The 19,497-nt window shown below is 42.8% G+C and overlaps 1 protein-coding gene across 3 annotated transcripts in view; it reads right to left on the reverse strand.

Annotated features, from left to right (window-relative positions):
• LOC134345479 (AMMECR1-like protein) overlaps window positions 1-18,663 on the reverse strand; it is a 98,395-nt gene extending 79,732 nt beyond the window's left edge. For 2 of the 3 annotated variants that reach the window (XM_063046201.1, XM_063046202.1), the window contains exons 1-2: window positions 18,406-18,663; window positions 11,545-11,668 (exon numbers count right to left, since the gene is read on the reverse strand). The gene's annotated coding sequence lies outside the window, so the exon portion shown is untranslated. Of the gene's footprint in view, window positions 1-11,544; window positions 11,669-17,338; window positions 17,475-18,405 lie in introns of those variants that run through there. The other variant, XM_063046203.1, reaches the window with a different exon arrangement.
• Window positions 18,664-19,497: the final 834 nt, after the last annotated feature.

Consider the following 19,497-nt stretch of genomic DNA (forward strand, 5'->3'; position numbering starts at 1 on the left):
AACAGGGAGTGCAGCGTAGGTTCACTGGGTTAATTCCAGGGATGGTGGGAATGCCATATGTTGAAAGATTGGAGCGACTGGGCTTGTATACACTGGAATTTAGAAGGATGAGAGGGGATCTGATTGAAACATATAAGATTATTAAGGGATTGGACACGCTAGAGGCAGGAAACATGTTACCGATGTTGGGGGAGTCTAGAACCAGAGGCCACAGTTTAAGAATAAGGGGTAGACCATTTAGAATGGAGTTGAGGAAAAACTTTTTCACACAGAGGGTTGTGGTTCTGTGGAATGCTCTGCCTCAGAAGGCAGTGGAGGCCAGTTCTCTGGATTCTTTCAAGAAAGAGTTAGATAGAGCTCTTAAAGATAGCAGAGTCAAGGGATATGGGGAGAAGGCAGGAACAGGGTACTGATTGTGGATGATCAGCCATGATTACAGTGAATGGCGGTGCTGGCTTGAAGGGCCAAATGGCCTACTCCTGCACCTATTGTCTATTAGAGATAAAACTGTTCTGCTCCACTTTAAGGTTTCAAAGCACAAATTATGCCCCTAACACTACAGCAGCTGGATTCAAATCATGGTTGTATACCTACCACTATAATTAGTCTGAAATTCCAATCGACAAATTCATTAACATATTTGGTAGTGGCTATGGGTTTTCAACAATACACTTTGATCCCTAGGACTCCCACAAATATATCAGACCACTGTTATTCCTTAATTACTTTAATTATTCACTTTTCCCTACATGAAGTAATTTTGGATGCCAGTCTTGTTTGAGTCTGAATTTTTATGGTAAAAGGACTTTTACTATAATCATGGGCCCAGCACATACATGCAATTTCGAAGAAAGCACGGCACCACCTCTACTTCCTTAGGAGTTCGCGAAGATTCCGCATGACATCTAAAACATTACGGGGTGCAGTGGACAGTATATTGACCGATTGCATCTCAGCCCATTATGGAAACACCAACACCCTTGAACAGAAAATCCTACAAAAAGTCAAGGGTAAGGCCCAGTCCACCATGGGTAAAGCCCTCCCAACCAATGAGCACATCTACATGGAGCATTGTGGAAGGAAAACAGCACCCATCATCAGGGTCTCCCATCACCCAGGCCATGCACTCTTCTCACTGCTGCCATCAGGAAGGTGGTACAGAAGCCTCAGGACTCTCACCACCAGGTTCAGGAACAGTTACTATCCCCTAACCATCAGGCTCTCGAACTAAAAGGGATAATATCACTCAACTTTACTGAACTGCTTCCACAATGTATGGACTCACTTTCTAGGTCTCGTCATCTCATGTTATCAATATTTATTGCTTATTTATTTGTTATTATTTCTTCTTTTTGTATTTGCACATTTTCTTGTCCTCTGGTTGAACACCGCAGTTGGGCAGTCTTTCACTGATTCTGTTACAGCTATTATCTATAGATTTATTGAGTATGCCCACAAGAAAATTAATCTCAGGGTTGTATATGGTGACATATGTACTTTGATAATGGTGACATATGTACTTTGATAATAAATTTATTTTGAACTTTTTCTGCAAAGTAACTGCTGCACATGCATTGCATTGATGTAGTCAATAAAACAAAATCACCCATTCCTGAACAGATCACCAAATTAAAAATTCTTCACTTGTTCTTGAGCCTTGGGTGGATGACAACAACCTTGTTATGTAATAAGGAACAGGAAACTGCCTTCCAGTGTTGAGCCAGCATCAGAATTTTCAACCTGTTTTGTGAATTAATTAGCTCAGATACTAGAGAGCACCCCCGTGGCCATCCCCCTCAGTAATCGTTATCTCATTTTGGATGCTGTTGAGGGGGATGACCTGACAGAGGACAACCACAGCGTTCGGGTCTCTGGCACCGAGCCTGGTTCCGAGGTGCAGAAGGGAGAGAAGATGAGGAATGCGGTAGTCATAGGGGATTCCACAGTGAGAGGAACAGACAGGAGGTTCTGTCAGCCTGACCGAGATACCCGCATGGTATGTTGCCTCCCAGGTGCCAGGGTATGGAATGTCTCAGATCGGGTACAGAGTATTCTGAAAGGAGCGGGTGAACAACCAGAAGTTTTGGTACACATTGGTAGAAAAAGGGAGAAAGTCCTGAAGAGAGAATTCAGGGAGTTGGGTAGGAAGCTGAAAAGCAGGTCCTCCAGGGTAGTAATCTCGAGATTGCTGCCTGTGCCATGTGCTAACGAGTGCAAGAATAGCATGATCAGGCGTACTAATGCGTGACTGAGAGACTGGTGTAGGGGGCAGGATTTAGGGTTCCTGGATCATTGGAGCATCTTCTGGGGGAGGTACCACCCGTACAAAAAAGACGGGTTACACCTGAACCCAAAGGGGTCCAATATCCTGGCAGGCAGGTTTAATAGAGCTGTTAGGGAGGGTTTAAACTAATTTGGCAGGGGAATGGGAACCGGAGTGATAGGGCTGAGGAAGGGGAAAACAGAAATAAATCAAAGATAGCATGCAACAGGGATGATAGAAAGGACAGGCAGGAGGTGAGGCATAATCACAGTCAGTGGCATGAGTTACAGGGCAATAGAGGTGTGGTGTAGTTAAAACAGAAAGCAACAAATACTGGACTGAAAGTGTTATATTTGAATGCACACAACATAAGGAATAAAATGGACGATCTTCAAATTCAGCTACAGATTGGCAAGTATGAGGTTGTAGCCATCTCTGAAACTTGGCTAAAGGATGGCTGCCATTGGGAGCTGAATGTCCAAGGATAAATGGTGTATCAGAAAGATAGGTTAGTAGGCAGAGGGGGTGGTATGGCCCTGTGTATAAGAAATAATATTAAATCATTAGAAAGAGATGACATGGGATCGGAAGGTGTAAGTCTCTACGGGTTGAGTTAAGAAATGACAAGGGTAAAAGGACCCTAATGGCAGTTGTATACAGGCCTCCAAACAGCAGCCGGGATGTGGATTACAAATTACAGCAGGAGTTAGAAAATGTATGTCAGAAGGGCAATGTCATGATAATCATTGGGGATTTTAACGTGAAAATGGATTCGGAAAACCAGGCCAGTACTGGACCTCAAGAGAGAGAATTTGTAGAATGTCTGAGGGATGGCTTTTTAAGAACAGCTTGTTGTTGAGCCCAATAGTGGATTGGCTGTGCTGGATCAGGTGTTGTGCAATGATCCAGAGGCGATAAGAGAGCTTAAGGTTAAGGAACCCTTAGGGAACAGTGATCACAATATGATTGAGTTCACTTTGAAATTTGAGGAGGAGAAACTAAATTCCAGTGTGCTGGTATTTCGTTGGAATAAAGGAAATTACAATGGCATGAGAGGGGAACTGGCCAAGGTTGACTGGAAAGGGACTAGCAGGAAGGACAGTAGAGCAGCAACGGCTGGAGTTTCTGCGAAAAATGAGGGAAGTGCAAGACAGATATATTCCAAGAAGAAATTTTCGAATGGAAGGACAATACTGTGTCTGACAAGTGAAGTCAGAGCCAAAGGAAAAGCAAAAGAGAGGGCATACAAGGAAGCCAAAGTTAGTGGGAAGAAAGAAGATTGGGAAGCTTTTAAAAACTTGAAGAAAACCAAGAAGGTCATTAGGAAGGAAAAGATGAATTATGAAAGGAAGCGAGTGATTAACATCAAAGAAGATACTAAAAGCTTTTTTAAGTATATAAAGGGTAAAAGAGTCGAGGGTAAATATAGGACCAATAGAAAATGATGTTGGAGATATTGTAGCAGGCCAGGCAGCGTCTCTAGGAAGAGGTACCGTCGACGTTTTGGGCCAAGACCCTTCGTCAGGACTAACTGAAGGAAGAGCCGGCCTGAAACGTCAACTGTACCTCTTCCTAGAGATGCTGCCTGGCCTGCTGCGTTCACCAGCAACTTTGATGTGTGTTGCTTGAATTTCCAGCATCTGCAGGATTCCTCGTGTTTGGAGATATTGTAATGAGAGATGTAGAGATGGCAGAGGAACTGAATGTGTATTTTGCATCAGTCTTCACAGTGGAACACATCTGAAATATACTGGACATTCAAGGAGTATCAGGGAAGTGAAGTACGTGCAGTGAAAATTACGACTGAGAAGATGCTCAGGAAGCTTAACGGTCTGAGGGTGGAGAATTCACCTGGACCTGATGGAATGCACCCTCAGGTTCTGAAGGAAGTAGTTGGAGAGATTACAGAGGCATTAACAACGATCTGTCAAGAATCAATTTCTGGCATTGTACCAGATGACTGGAAAACTGCAAATGTTACTCCACTATTTAAGAAGGGTGAGAGGCAGCAGAAAGGAAACTATAGACCTGTTAGTCTGTCATCAGTGGTTGGGAAGTTGTCGGAATCGATTGTTAGGGATGAGATTATGGAAAACCTGGAGGTACATGACAAAAATAGGCCAAAGCCAGCATGGTTTCCTAAAAGGAAAATCCTGCCCGAATAACCTCCTGCAATTTTTTGAAGAAATTATAAGCAGAGTAGACAAAGGAGATGCAGTAGATGTGGTGTACTTGGATTTTCAGAAGGCCTTTGACAAGGTGCCGCACATGAGGCTGCTTAGCAAGTTAAGAGTCCATGGAATCACAGGGAAGTTACTAGCGTGGGTGGAGCATTGGCTGATCAGCAGAAAACAGAAGGTGGAAGAAAGGGATCCTATTCTGGCTGGCTGCTGGTTACCAGTGGAGTTCCACAGGGGTCGGTGTTGGGACAAATGCTTTTTACGATATATGTCAATGATTTGGACTATTGGATTAATGGATTTGTGGCTAAATTTGCCGATAATACAAAGATAGGTGGAGGAGCGGGTAGTGTTGAGGAAACAAGAGATCCTGCAGAGAGACTTGGATAGTTTAGGGGAACGAGTGAAGAAGGGACAAATGAAATACAGTGTTGGAAAGTGTATGGTCATGTACTTTGGTGGAAGAAATAAACGGGCAGACTATTATTTAGATGGGGAGAGAATTCAAAAATGCAGAGATGCAAAGGAACTTGGGAGTCCTTGCGCAGGATACCCTAAAGGTTAACGAGCAGATTGGGTCGGTGGTGAAGAAGGAGAATGTAATGTTGGCATTCATTTCTAGAGGTATAGAATATAAGAGCAGGGATGTGATGCTGAGGCTCTGTAAGGCACTCGTGGGCTCACACTTGGAGTATTGTGTGCAGTTTTGGATTCCTTATTTTAGAACAGATATACTGACATTGGAGAGGGTTCAGAGAAGATTCACAAGAATGATTCCAGCAATGAAAGGGTTAGCATATGAGGAACGTCTGGCAGCTCTTGGGCTGTATTCCCTGGAGTTCAGGAGAATTGGGGAGGGGGGGGGGATCTCATAGAAACATTCCAAATGTTAAAAAGGCCTGAACAGATTAGATACGGCAAAGTTGTTTCCTATGGTAGGGGAGTCTAGGACAAGAGGGCACGGCTTCAGGATTGAAGGACGTCCATTTAGAACATAGATGCAGAGAAATTACTTTAGTCAGAGGGTGGTAAATCTGTGGAATTTGTTACCATGAGTGTCTGCGGAGGCCAAGTCATTGGGTGCATTTAAGGCAGAGATAGATAGGTTCTTGATTAGCCAGGGCATCAAAGGGTATAGGGAAAAGGCAGGGGGGTGGGGATGACTGGAAGAATTGGATCAGCCCATGATTGATTGGCAGAGCAGACTCGATGGGCCAAACGGCCTACTTCTGCTCCTATAACTTATGATCTTACCTTACCTTCGTGATTTTTATAAATGACCTGGATGAGGAAGTGGAGGGATGGGTTAGTAAATTTGCTGATGACACAAAGGTTGGGGGTGTTGTGGATAGTGTAGAGGGCTGTCAGAGGTTACAACGGGACATTGATAGGATGCAAAACTGGGCTGAGAAGTGGCAGATGGAGTTCAACCCAGATAAATGTGAAGTGGTTCATTTTGGTAGGTCAAATATGATGACGGAATATAGTATTAATGGTAAGACTCTTGGTAGTGTGGAGGATCAGAGGGATATTGGGGTCCGAGTCCATAGGACACTCAAAGCTGCTGCACAGGTTGACTCTGTGGTTAAGAAGGCATATGGTGCATTGGCCTTCATCAATCCTGCAACTGAGTTTAGGAGCCGAGAGGTAATGTTGCAGCTATATAGGACCCTGGTCAGACCTCACTTGGAGTACTGTGCTCAGTTCTAGTTGCCTCACTACAGGAAAGACGTGGAAACCATAGAAAGCATTCAGAGGAGATTTACAAGGATGTTGCCTGGATTGGGGAGCATGCCTCATGAGAATAGATTGAGTGACCTTGGCCTTTTCTCCTTGGAGCAATGGAGGCTGAGAGGTGACCTGATAGAGATGTACAAGATGATGAGAGGCATTGATCGTGTGGATAGTCAGAGGCTTTTTCCCAGGGCTGAAATGGCTAGCACGAGGGGGCACATTTTTAAAGTGCTTGGAAGTAGGTACAGAGGAGATGTCAGGGGTAAGTTTTTTTATATATAAACGCAGAGAGTGGTGTGTGCATGGAATGGGCTGCCAGTGACGGTAGTGGAGGCGGATACAATAGAGTCTTTTAAAAGACCCTGGATAGGTACATGGAGCTTAGAACAAGAGGGCTATGGGTAACCTTAGGTAATCTCCAAGGACAGGACAAGATCTGCACAGCTTTGTGGGCCGAAAGGCCTGTATTGTACTGTAGGTTTTCTATGTTTCTATCTGATCCATACCTCAACCCTACATCAAGCAATCTATTAGTGTATTGCCATTGTGTAGTACAAAATCTACACATGAATACCACCAAACATTTAGCAATAAAAAGCTTATACCAGTAGGCCTGGTTTACACTTTGTTCTTCTCTTAACTCCTCAAAAGCCAGACTCATCCTGCAATGGGTAGAATGGTTACATCACATACCCTAATAACAGTCACTGTGCTACAAAATAACTGAATTTTCTGGGGTTAGGAGGAGGGACAAGATGCTATACAAATCAACGTTTTTCTCATTTGAAGCCTCACTTCAGATTTTGAGAAAAGAATGCTTGTCATGCCAATACTCAACTTCTGTTGAGACTTCAAAAGTACTGATGTCTAGTTAGTCTTAATAAATTACCTTTCATCCCAAAAAGTGATTTATCAGTGAAATACCAATTGCCACACATGGTGTGTTCAGAAAACTAAATTAGAAAAATCTGTGATTACATTGACTTGCTTTCAGGACAATGTCTGACATTTCTCAGACATGAGGGATGCTGGATACTAGACATTGGAAGAACTCAATGAGCTGACCAGTGTCTGTGGGAGTCAGATGTGCAAGTTGACATTTTATGTGAAGATCCTCCATCAGGACTGAAAGGGATCAGGAAAGATTGCCAAGACATTGCAAGGAGGTTGGGGGTGGGCCGAGTAGAGATGGAGGTTGGTAAGTGACGGATGGAGCCAGATAGGGAGTAGATGATGGGTAGATGGAACTACGTGTAGGGAGGGATGGAGGGACAAACAAAAGGGGAAAAGATTTAGGTGGACAGGTGAGTGTGTGGAAGGAGAGGCTATGCAGGTTAATAGGATGGCAAAGAAGGCATATAACATACTCATTTACTAGTTGAGGAATTGAGTTCAAGAGCTGTTCGACCCCATCATTGTTCGAGGTTGACCATGGATGTTGCGTCCCAGCTATCTATGTGATATGCAAGCCAGCGCAGTACGATATGGACAGCAAGCATGCTGCCCCTCACCTACACAGCTGATCAATCCAAAGAAAAGGCAGAGACCGATACAGTTCAGAACCAGCAGCATCGCAGGAGTTGCCAGTCAGACTTGAACTCAATGTATAGCTGCCTTATGGGCTGGAATTTTCCCCTCTGGGTTTATTTCTGAAACCTTCCCCGCCAGTGGCTACAGCCTCAAGGCAGTGAACATTTGAGATCAGAGTTTTCTTTCCCCAAAGTGAGCTGCCAACCATGGCTAAAAAGCTCCATCTGTCCAAAACGACTGGTTTTAAGATGACAGTAACATGTCTTTGTCCCTTCTCCTGTCAGTAGAAACGGTTCTGCCATTGAGTAACTAAGGCACACATGAAGGCCAGGAACTGGAGTTAATTGTCACAGGCCATTTGAGATGCGTGCCATTGGGAGTATTTAATTGGTAGCAGGAGCTTATCCCCACTACCTCCCCTGACTATGACAAACCAAGAGTTATACTGCACTTTTTAAAACTCTGCTCAGGCCACAACTGGTGTACTACATTCAATACTGGTCACCCCATTGTACTACATTCAATACTGGTCACCCCATTGTAGGAAGATTATGAAGGCTTTGGAGAGGGTGCAGAAGAGGCTTACGACAAGCCTGCCTGAATTAGAGAGCATGTGATATAATGAGAAGTTGGACAAACTCGTGCCGTTTTTCTGTGGAATGCTGAAGGCTCAGGGGAGATCTGATAGAGGTTTGTAAGATTATGAGAGGCATAGTTAGAGCAGACAGACAGTATCTTCTTCCCAGGGTTGAAATGTCTAATACCAGAGGGCGTGTATTTAAGTTGAAAGGAGGCAAGCTCAAAGGAGATGTGAAAGGCAAGTTTTTTTCCCCTTTTTTAGAGTGGTGGGCACCCAGAATGCACAGTCTGGGGTGTTGGCAGAGGCAGGTAAAATAGGGATTTTTAAGAGACATTTAGATATGCACATGAATGTGAGGTAAATGAAAAGGTATGAATAATGTGTAGGCTAAAAGGGATTAGTTTAGTTGGCCATTCGATTACTGATCTACTGGGTTTGACACAATGTGGGTTGCTCCTGTGCTGTACTACTCCATTTTCTAAATGTTGCTATCATTCTGTTTCCATGACCAGCTCTGGCAGCTCTGGCAACGCACCTACCACTGTAAAGAATAACTTGCTCCCGCACATCTCTTTTAAACATACCTCTCTCACCTTAAAGCCATGCCCTCTAGAATTTGATATTTCTATTCTGGGAAAAGACTCCTACTGCCTACTTTATCTACAGCTCTCACAATTTTATAAGCTTCTATCAGTTCACCACTCAGCCTCTGATGCTGCAGGGGAAAATAATCCAAATTTTAATCCAATTTTTCCTTATAGCTAACACCTTGCAGTCTAGGCAATATCATGAGGAATGTCTCCTGCACACTCTCCAAAGACTCCACACCCTTCCTGTAATGGGGTGACCAGATCTACACACAATACTCCAAGTTCTGCCTCACCATTCAGCTACGCGGAATTATTTTGAGCTGTTGACAATATACAAAGTGGTTGATGTAGGTAGAGAATTTTCATTATCTGGCAGCAGATTCGGATAGATACCCAGCAATACAATTTATTTTTCCCAACAAGACTGAGGTATTTTCAGACTGTTCTCACAGAATGACTATTATTAAACATCGGGTAGCATTGACATAGAAAGCTTTCCAGGTCTAAGCTTAATGGTAATTTAGCCACACAACTTCTCCTAATCTAGACAAGGTGGGTGAATCCAGAACCCGACCTGCAGTGGTTTAATTGTTTTGACAATACAAAGATCTATGGTCTGAGTTTGGGTTTACACCTCCCCAATTTAATTCAAATATGCACTGGAGTAGCAGGATGGGTTTCTACCCTCCTTCCAGGCTGTAGGAACCATCTATTAAGACAATCCAGGAAAGCTAGCAACTCCAACTCGGCACCAAGGGAAAGCTACAGTATAACATGTACACACTATACTTTCTTGCTATTGCTGAACGTGGAAATTGAAAGTAATTGACTTACAAATTTTTATTTATTTTTTTTTAAAAGAATGAATGTGAAGAATCTAATACCATAAAAGAAGAACCACAAACATGAGAAAATCTACTGACACTGGAAATCCAAAGCAACACACAGAAAATGCTGGAGAAACTCAGCAGGCCAGGCAGCATCCATGGAAAAGAGCAAAGAGTCAACATTTCAGGCACAGACCCTTCTTCTTTCATAAAGAAGAAATCATAATTACAGCTTGGACTGTTCACTTGGATGGTCTTGTTAATGCAGACATCTTGCAATACTGCTTGGCAGTTGATGTTAGGTTGGAATATGCTTATAAATGACAAGACTGTCAATACCAAATGGTCAGACTGTACTTCTAATAAAATGCACACTGGACCAGCCAGCTGCAAATTTGAGGACTATGGGATGTTAAATGTTTCGGGAGGAAACAGCTGGGAGCCCAGGGCAGGCACTTGAGGCTGGACAGATAGGATCTACACGCAACATCAAGCGATGTGACTGGGAAGGGTTTTACACGAGAGCTGAAGTGCAAAGGACAGAAGCAGCCAATGCTTGCTCCCTGGAGCAGGTCTCAGGAGGTCAATCTTTCACTTCAGACAGAGAGCACTGTGTGCATGTTGGAAGAATAACTACTCTTTAAGCATATATAAAGACTCTGTCAGCTGCGTACTTGACTGGCTTCGTACTTGGACCCAACCTTTACATTCATTTCTCATGAATGTTTCTTCTCCACACAGTAATTTGTCCACCAACAGCCTAACCCTAGTTTGTGCAATCAAAACTCAAACATCCTGGTTGCCACAAAATCTGCCAAGCCATTGGCAGCATAGCCCAATCCAGTTCTGAAAAGTTTCTACACCGACATGTTACCTTGCAATGCATGTTATATTTTCCAACCATTTTAAATGCAGTTATTAGGGTTTGTATTCAAATATAAACAGCCTATTTAAGCACAGAAAGATCTGGAAATGGGATGTACGGCCAGTTTGTCTCTTATTAATGTTGACCCAGGAAAGAATGATAACTAAGCCTCCAGACACACTCAGCCCTGAGACACCAGGCAAGGTCAGCTGGTTTACTGATCATTACAGGATGTCTCTCTGGTGCTTCTAGCTCCCGCCCCCTTTTACCAACCATGATTCTCCTCCCTAATCCCTTCCCAGTCTCAGTCCACAATAGAGACTCGTATCAGAATCAGCTTTATCATCACTCACATCTGTCATGGAATTTGGGCTTTTTGTGGCAGCAGGCCAGAGCAATACATAAAGTTACTGCAGTACTATGCAAATGTCTTAGGCACTCTAGTGACACACGTGCAGAAGACTTTTCCACTGTACTGTATCTGCCTGAAGAACACAAACCCTACATTTAACGTCAGTTCTAACACGATTTAGAACATTTTTTACCTCTTCAATCCACTGATGAAAGAGGAACCTCTGTTCAGGCAAAGTTTTCAGTAGAAAGTATTGGAAGCAGCTACTCTAACTGCCCGGCATGGCTAACTACACAATGCAGTGTACCCAGATTCAAATCCCAGTCTCTGCTGATTAAATAACTAGAATGCTACAATCAGCCACTTTGTCCTCAAGCTTAACAGGAGAGGAAAATAGACCAGAAATACCTGATCACAAATTATGCTATAAGTGTTGTGTGCACAAAGGTCATTTGAGGGCAGGATAAGGCCCTCTGGCCCATGGTCAAATTACTTGCTGCCACTTAATGCTTGTGTTCAAATAAACAATGGTCTGTTGGCAAATTAGAAAGAGAATAGAAAAGAATAAATGTACTGACTATATTAAACCACACAGCAGAAATTTCCATGTTACTGATGCATACCTGTTCTGGAAGTTTTGGAACCAAGTAATTTGCACAGATGATTGGGCTATTGAAATTGTAGAGAGATGTCAGCCAGCTCCACTTCCATTCCTAGCTAGGATCAAATTCTCCCAACTTGTGAAGCCTGAAACACAGGGTCATAAATAATACATGTCAAAAAGAAAATGTTAACACAGTTTCAGAAATTTCCCCAAAGTTAAATCCAAGTACAACATTTACTGGATCTGCCCAGAATCGTGTCACAATTCCAACAATGTTCAATGTACCACCGGGATAACTGTACAGTGCAACAGAGGGCAGGTGAAAGTTGCATATTTTGCCCATCCACATAGAAAATTACACAGAATTATAATTAAAAAACTTTGCCCTTCCAAACAACGACTGAAAGGGGTCAATAGCTGTTTCTATACATCTGATACTGTCATCCAAATTAGCAAAAGCAAATCAGAAAGTTAACCGTCTTCAGGAGTTTCAGACCAAGAGTCCATTTATGTCAGCAGTATAAACAAGTTTATGGGCAGTGATGAGCCAGAATTAGTTGTAATATTCTATCCAAAAGACCCACAAAGAAAAATATTTTCTTTTATTATCAAATTACATTCATTTCCAAACAAATTTACATGATCACAAATCAGCACTTCAGTTAAATGCCCTTGTGAAGCAAATACCAAGCATGTTGCAGTAATAATGAATGACATCTAGACAAACTTCAAAACAAGGTCTCCATGCCTCCAGCTAGATTGCTGCATAACATATGTGATTATGCAAGACTGACATCTGGGTCAAATGACGTAGCACATGAGATGCTAACACTAAGTAATAAAAAATGCAAAGATTCAAAGTACATTAAAGTATTTATACAGTATACAACCCTGAAATCATCTGTTCACAGACAGCTATGAAACAAGGAAACACCATGAAATCCCTTCACGGAAAAACATCAAACTCCAATGTGCAAAAGAACAATTCATGCAAATGGAAAAAAATGAGTGAAAAACACAGAATATAAAACATCAAACCATTAAGTCATTCAAACAGTCTGGGAATGTTCAGTTTAGTTTAATTCAATTTAGCACTGTTGTTCATTGACTGTAGGCCACAAATGCCAGATCAAAATCACAGAAAATAGCAATTAAAAAAGGAATAATCAGAAACCAGAAATACATTATAACCATGAACTACAGAGTCTAATCCACAAACCTCATCGATTAAACCTTGCCCAAAAACCAAGACTCCAACAGCATCAAGCAAGAGGGAAAGATAAAGATCGGTCAAACGCAGACAGTACTGAACACCCACTCGCTTTCCACTTTCGCCCTCCTTGATTTCAATCTTGCTCAATGCTTTAATCAGCCAGAAATGGAGCCAACCATGGGCTTGCACCCCATCTCTAGGCTTCTTGGCCTCCACTCAAAACCTCACTGAACTCACCTGGAAACAGCAAAGTGCAGATCGCTCAATTGGCCAGAAAACACACCATCAAAATATAAATTATATGTTCCAATAGTAGCAGAATCATATTGAAAAGAAGTAGCTTTGTGAACCCTCTGAAGGACTTCACCATTGTTTGCTGGCACCATTTTCATCAGCAAGAGGGGTGAGAATATACCACACAACTTCTCAAAAGCAACAATTCACTGACAAGGCAATCCATTCAGAGCAGCACAATTGCATGTACAATCAACTACGAAAACAAGAATCCATGTAGAAAATACTTCCCAATTTCTCTTGCAAAACACAATGGCTATAATTAAGGTAGTTTGCTGGCTTTTGATGCTCCAACAGAGGAAATAGGCCATTTAGAGAAAAACTGTCAAATATTTTAAACATCCTGCTTTTAAACTTTCTGCCACTGAGCATCATTGTAAGAGCTTACATTTATCAATTATCATTAAGAATTCCAGATTCTCCTGGAACAGCCTCTTCAGAGGCAATAGGAAAGCACAAATCAGCAGCAGAGAAATGTTACCGGTTAGACGTGCTAAACACACTCTAACTGACAACTTAGCAAATACAAAAATGATAATTAGTACCCCCAAGTCTTAAATTTGGGTTAAATTCCTACATTAATGCAGGAAAAGTAAGAATTTTTTGCATCTTATTTATCCCTATAGCACTCGTACTTGCTTATGATCCCATGTAGATTAACACTGTCCAGTGACAGTACAGCCATAAGCATGATTCCGAGGTTCAATAACATATGTGAAGCCCACAGGTAAGTACACAGCACATGGTGCAATTCTAGTGCTCCCTCACTCTGCTGGTTACAACAATATCCATTCTAAGGGAACGCACTAAATAGAAGTCCCCCTAGACTCTCGAGCTTCTGCGTGTCTTTATGGCAGCCGCATTAGAGGAACTGCCACGGTGAAATTAGAACAAATTCCACACTGGGAGCTAGGTGTTGTTAAGAGTTCGAAAGGCCAAGGCCATGCAAACTCATCCTCTATCATTAGTTCTGACTAATAACACTTTTCCTTGAAGACACCACAACATAAGCAGAACCAAGTCTAACTCCAGATTTGTTTAGAAGCATGGATCTGAAATTACCTATCCCTGCCAAGAACATAGCAACAATAGAAGCAGAAAGCAGCTTTTTGACCCCTCAGCCTCCCCTTTTACTGTCACTGCCTTCTGTACTAACGCCACCATCACTAGCCCAAACATGCTCAACGTACTACATTCCACATTTAGAGCCCCGTTATTTTCTGAGAACCCACCTGCTTTGCAGTTGAATTAGTCAATTAGAGTTTTCTTCCTACATATTTTTAAGCATTTTGCTCGCTGAAAAATAATTTTTGCTGATATATTTTAAATTTGCTGCCATTGAGTGCAGACTATGTCTTCTTGCTGCTCTATTTTAAACAGTCTCTGCATCACCTAACCCATTGGAATCTGAAATACTGTATTCATAAATTCAGCCTCCTCAATGAACCTTTCATAATCCAATTCCTCACTTGTCTTCTTTCCTCTATAACCTCTCAATTGTTGCCATTTTCTTTGGTCCTGTAGTGATCAGTGGTATGGACTAATCTAAGTGCAATTACACCAGTGGCTCATATAGTCACATTCTCAGATCAGTGCTGAAACTCCCAACACATACCAGCATTTCATTTGCTTTACGATCATGAAGCATCATCCTGACAGACTCCATTTAGCACTCTTTAAACAGAACACCCGATCTCTCATTATCTCATATGCATCTTGCCAGTAACACGCGCCTTGATTTCACCTGAGGGAAAGACTGTATATGGGTATCACGTGACCTCTGATTGGAAGCTGGCCTTTAATCTATCCCCAACCATCTGAACACACTCAATTTTTGCTCCTCCCCCCACCCCCAGTTCATCTACATGATGTGGCTCATTTTCACATCATTTGTTACTTCTGAACTCGATCACTGCCCATTAAAGCCTGACCATAGAAAATCTGAGCTAAACAATACACGTAGAATGTCCGAATATTTCGCTGGTTGGCATCTGTTGTACTCTGTCCTATGATTAAAGTCTCCTGAAGTTGACAGTTTATTCATCACGACTGTCCAATCTTGAGCATTTCCTTGGCATACACAAATGTACCGGAGGGGCAAATCTCTTCAGAAACTTCGTCAAGTTCTAATGTTTAGACATCAACAGTATAAAACACAAGCCCACAAGTACACAGTGTAACAAAGAGCTGTGCATAGCAATTAAAGACAGTACAAATACAACTAATATTATTCACAATTGTTTACTTTAAGAAAAACAAATTATTAAAAACAGGCATACAGCGTTCTAGTGCAGCATTTCCTCAAGATCCATTTCATTAACAAGGTGTACACTATTAGTTGAGTGGAATTACTGGGTCTAACTCCTATTAGGAAGGTCTGAACACTTCAGCTCTCCATCTGTTCATCAAAGACAGTGACAAAGCCAAACTAGTGAAGATGAAAACAACTCCCAGGAGAAATTGTGTTATTTTCTCAGCAAGTCAGGAGCATTAGCGGACACAGTTGGAGATCTAATGATTCAGGCCAATGGCCTTTCATAAGAAGTGAAATAATAAACGTGTTTTAGGTTGCAAAGAGGAGCAAGTGTGGAGAGGACAAAGGGAACAGCTGTGATAGGAACCAGACCAAAATTATCCAGGTGACTCAAACACTGTTGGTGGCCTCTACGAGAGGGTGATTAATGCTTACTGGTGGTGGGGGCGGGGGGGGGGAGAGAACAGACAATGCTGGAACTCAGATGCAAAATACAGGAAAAATAAGCTAGAAAATTGTTAAAAATACTCAAATCAAATAGCTTTTATGGAGTCAGAGAAAAACTAAGCTAACGTTACAGCAAAATGACCTTGTATCAGAACTGATGCCAGTTACCACCTGACTCAGTGATTTTCAGCATAATTTTTTTTACCTCAGATTTTTAGTTCAAATTGTCTTGTTCCACTTCCCTACCGTGCCCACTCTCAGGAACGTGAAAATCTGGTGTAGGCCTTTGAACCCACTCTCAGGAACGTGAGAATCTGGTGTAGGCCTTTGAGCCCACTCTGACCATTCTATTTCAGCACCACTTGTCTGCACAATAAGGCATAGGAATAGCATTAGGCCATTTGTATTCGAGGATTTCCAATTAACTAAAAGTAACAGACCAAACATTCACCACCCTCAAGTATCATTTTTTCCTTTCAGTCTTAAAGGCCTTCTACTTCTATAACATCTGGTTCAAGACCTCTCTCCAAGGGAAAAAAACAACCTTCTTCACTTCACCCTGTCTAGCACTACAAGAACATGTTGAAATGAGATTACCCTGCTAAACTGTACAGAATACAAGCCAACTCCACTCAACCTCTCATACAGCAAACCTGCCATCTCAGAAGCCAGTGTCATGAATCGTCAGTGAACCCCCTCCACTGCAAATTTATTTTTTTAAATAAGGAGACCAAAAAAATAGTGCACAACACTAAAGCATTACCTTGTTTTCTCTCTCCAAGATGCTGCCTGACTTGCAGAATATTTCTGGCATTTTCTGTTTTGTTTTTAAACTTCAGATTTAAAGTAGTTTATTTTTCACTTTTTAAAATAAATCTAGGTTGATGCAAGAACAAGAAGTCCTACTTATCAGGGAAGGTTGAACAGACCCTGCTTCATAAACGAAACAGCCTCACCGCTAGACTATTAACTTTTTTTTTAAAGATTATAAAAGGATCTAACTAAAGAGAGAACGAAGACGACACTTCCATGCCAGGCAATAAAACAATGTACAAGACAGTCAGTAATAAATCCACTCTGATTTCAAAAGAAAGGTCCACGATGGTTCTCAGGTAGAACTATCTAACGCAAAGCGCAATTAGAGCACGTCTGTATTTAAGGAGAAGCTAGAAAAACAGAAAAGGGAATAAGTAGTGATGGAATGCAAACAGTCACCGAAGAATCACTAGCATGAGCCAAATGAACAATATGGTTGATTTTTTTTGCCCCATACATCAAATAATTCCATCTGAAAGGAAGAATGCGTGTAGCAGCATGTCATTTTGCAATCTCGCTGTCAAGAACCAGCAGGCAATGGGAGTGCTACACAGTCAATCTGTCCCCCTCTCCCATTTGCCTTGTGTCTCAGCCACGTAATTGCATCGTCTCCCATTTATTTAGGATATGCGTCTGTCTCTACAAGTCCCATCGTCCTCGTGTTACTGGTGTTATTTTCCATCCGTAATTTACACCATGTACTCTGTGTGCTTGCTTCTCCCGCTTACATTCACCCATTTCCTCTTCTCTCCCTCTTTTATCCGGAATACTGTTTTTTAAGATATTTACTGAAATGCGGCTGTGCGCATGGCCCTTCTCCTCCTCTGCTGCAGATCATTGCCCACAATAACTGGCCATTTTGGACGCCGGTGCAATTGGTGAAACAACGAACGATACGTCACTTTGGTAGATCAATGAGGCTGGCTTCCTGAGGCCTGGCTGATCGGAGCTCCCTTTGATCACAGAAGTGCCTCCCTAATCTACAGTAGGTGGCAGTAAAGGAAAGTCCCGCTCCTCCGCTGTAAATCCCACCTCCTTTGCAGAACGGGGCGGCAGGGGAGAGGAAATCAGCAAGATAAACGTTTTAAGCCGTGCCAGCTGGTATGGTAGCCCCGAATCCCCTTCCCCCAATCGCAAATGGATGAAGGTGCGGGGGACTCGATTTTCACAAGTTTACAACCACGCGAAATACAAAACAGGACATGAATCATTTTGTTAAAAAAAACAAAATAAACTGCAGATGCTAGAAATATGACACACAGAAAAAGGAAATCGCTGGCTAGTCCAGCATCTGTAGAGGGAGAAACAGGACGGAGACCTTTCACCAGAACTGGAGTGGCGCGTGGCGTGAAAGCCAATTTCTGCTGTAAATGTCGAGGATTTTTACTTTAATTGCCCAGACTTTTTTTAACACCTATATACTATGGTGTTGGATTAGAATCCCAGCAATATAGCGAGCATTTAAAAATAAAGCCTGTGAATTGGGTTACGAACTTATTATCTTTGGAAGAGGCACTTTTTTTGTGTTGGTTCTGGGAGGATTGCCAGGGCGGCAGAGTTCCCCTGATATGTTGCCGGGGTTGGCTCGGTCTGGCTGGGATGTCAGGAGAGCGCCGCAATAGGAAACTCTCCAGGGATAGGCTTTTCTTTTGTTGCAACGCATGGGCACGGTGGTGCCGGGGTCCGGGTTGCCAGCCAGGGGTGATGCAGGTATCATCTGCCGGCTACCACAGGGCCGACATGCCGGCATTCCCCAAGCCCCACCTCATCTCACAGGGGTCGGGAAGGAATCATATAACCTCTGTTGTGGCTGGGACACACACACGGTACAGATGAGCAAGTCGCAAATGTCAAACCTTGTAAAGTGGCGAGTGCTTGGGGCGCACCGTCAGCCTCAGACGGGGCAGCAGCAGGAGGAGGCCGGCCTCTTCCCTGGTACACATTCCCTCGATCATGTAGCCATGTCACAGCAGCAATGTGACCCAAAACTCCGCCCAAGCAAACGGCCGCAGGCAACCAGCAGCGACAGAAAGAAGAAAGACAGCGCTCAGGTGGCGGAGCAGCGGCCACTTAAACCCAGCGGAAAGACTGAAAGGGCTGGAGGACCGAGTTGGCCTCCGATATCCCAGCGCGCATTGAAGCGCGCTGACGTCATGCGTTGGCGCGCTCCACGCTGGAGCCGGCTGCCGGTAGCCCGTCGGCCGTTGGTCGCGGTGTTAGAGCTCGGCAGCGCCGTTATCCCAGTAACTGCCGTGATTTCCGAGCTCAGAAGGCCTGTGGATTGCCATCATCTCGGAGACTGACGTTAGAAGTCATTTAGAGATCTTTGTTTTGGATTGGGAACATTGGTGGCTTGAACAATGCTGAGATGCCTGGTCTGCTGCCCAGAAGTTCCTCTCAGGACTGGTTTTTTTTATAATTCAATCAGTGTCTGCCTAACGGATATCAACATCCACATGTTCTCTTCGTGGTCCGTGGTGTCTCAGAGCAATGTTACCAAACAATGTCAGAATATGGGAAAGATAAATGTCTAGACCATGAGAAGGATTTGGGGGACTGAATCTATCTGCAGAGAGCAAAGCTTAAGGTTAATGAGCAGAACTCTCCATTTCCTTGCTTGTAACGATAAATATAATTTGGCTATGAGCACTTTAATGAAACAGTAGATAACCAAAACCTGGTTAAAAGCATAGATTTTAATGGGCATTTTAAAGAAGTTGGAGAGATTGAGAAAGCTTAAGGCCAAAATGGTGGAAAGCACAACTAGCAGTTAATTTTGGCAATACTGTACACAAGATTGCAGGTAGATGAGTACACATCAGTTAGAGGGTTGGTGGAGATCGCCTGGGGGATTAAGAAGTCAAAGATCAGATTTTTAAAGTTCTGTTGTCAGGCAAGTGTGAGTCCACATGTAGATCGTATGTCAGAACAGAGTAAGTTGGAAAATG

The sequence above is a fragment of the Mobula hypostoma genome, chromosome 4 (genome assembly GCF_963921235.1).
Source record: "Mobula hypostoma chromosome 4, sMobHyp1.1, whole genome shotgun sequence".
In the NCBI taxonomy this organism is placed as follows: domain Eukaryota; kingdom Metazoa; phylum Chordata; class Chondrichthyes; order Myliobatiformes; family Myliobatidae; genus Mobula; species Mobula hypostoma.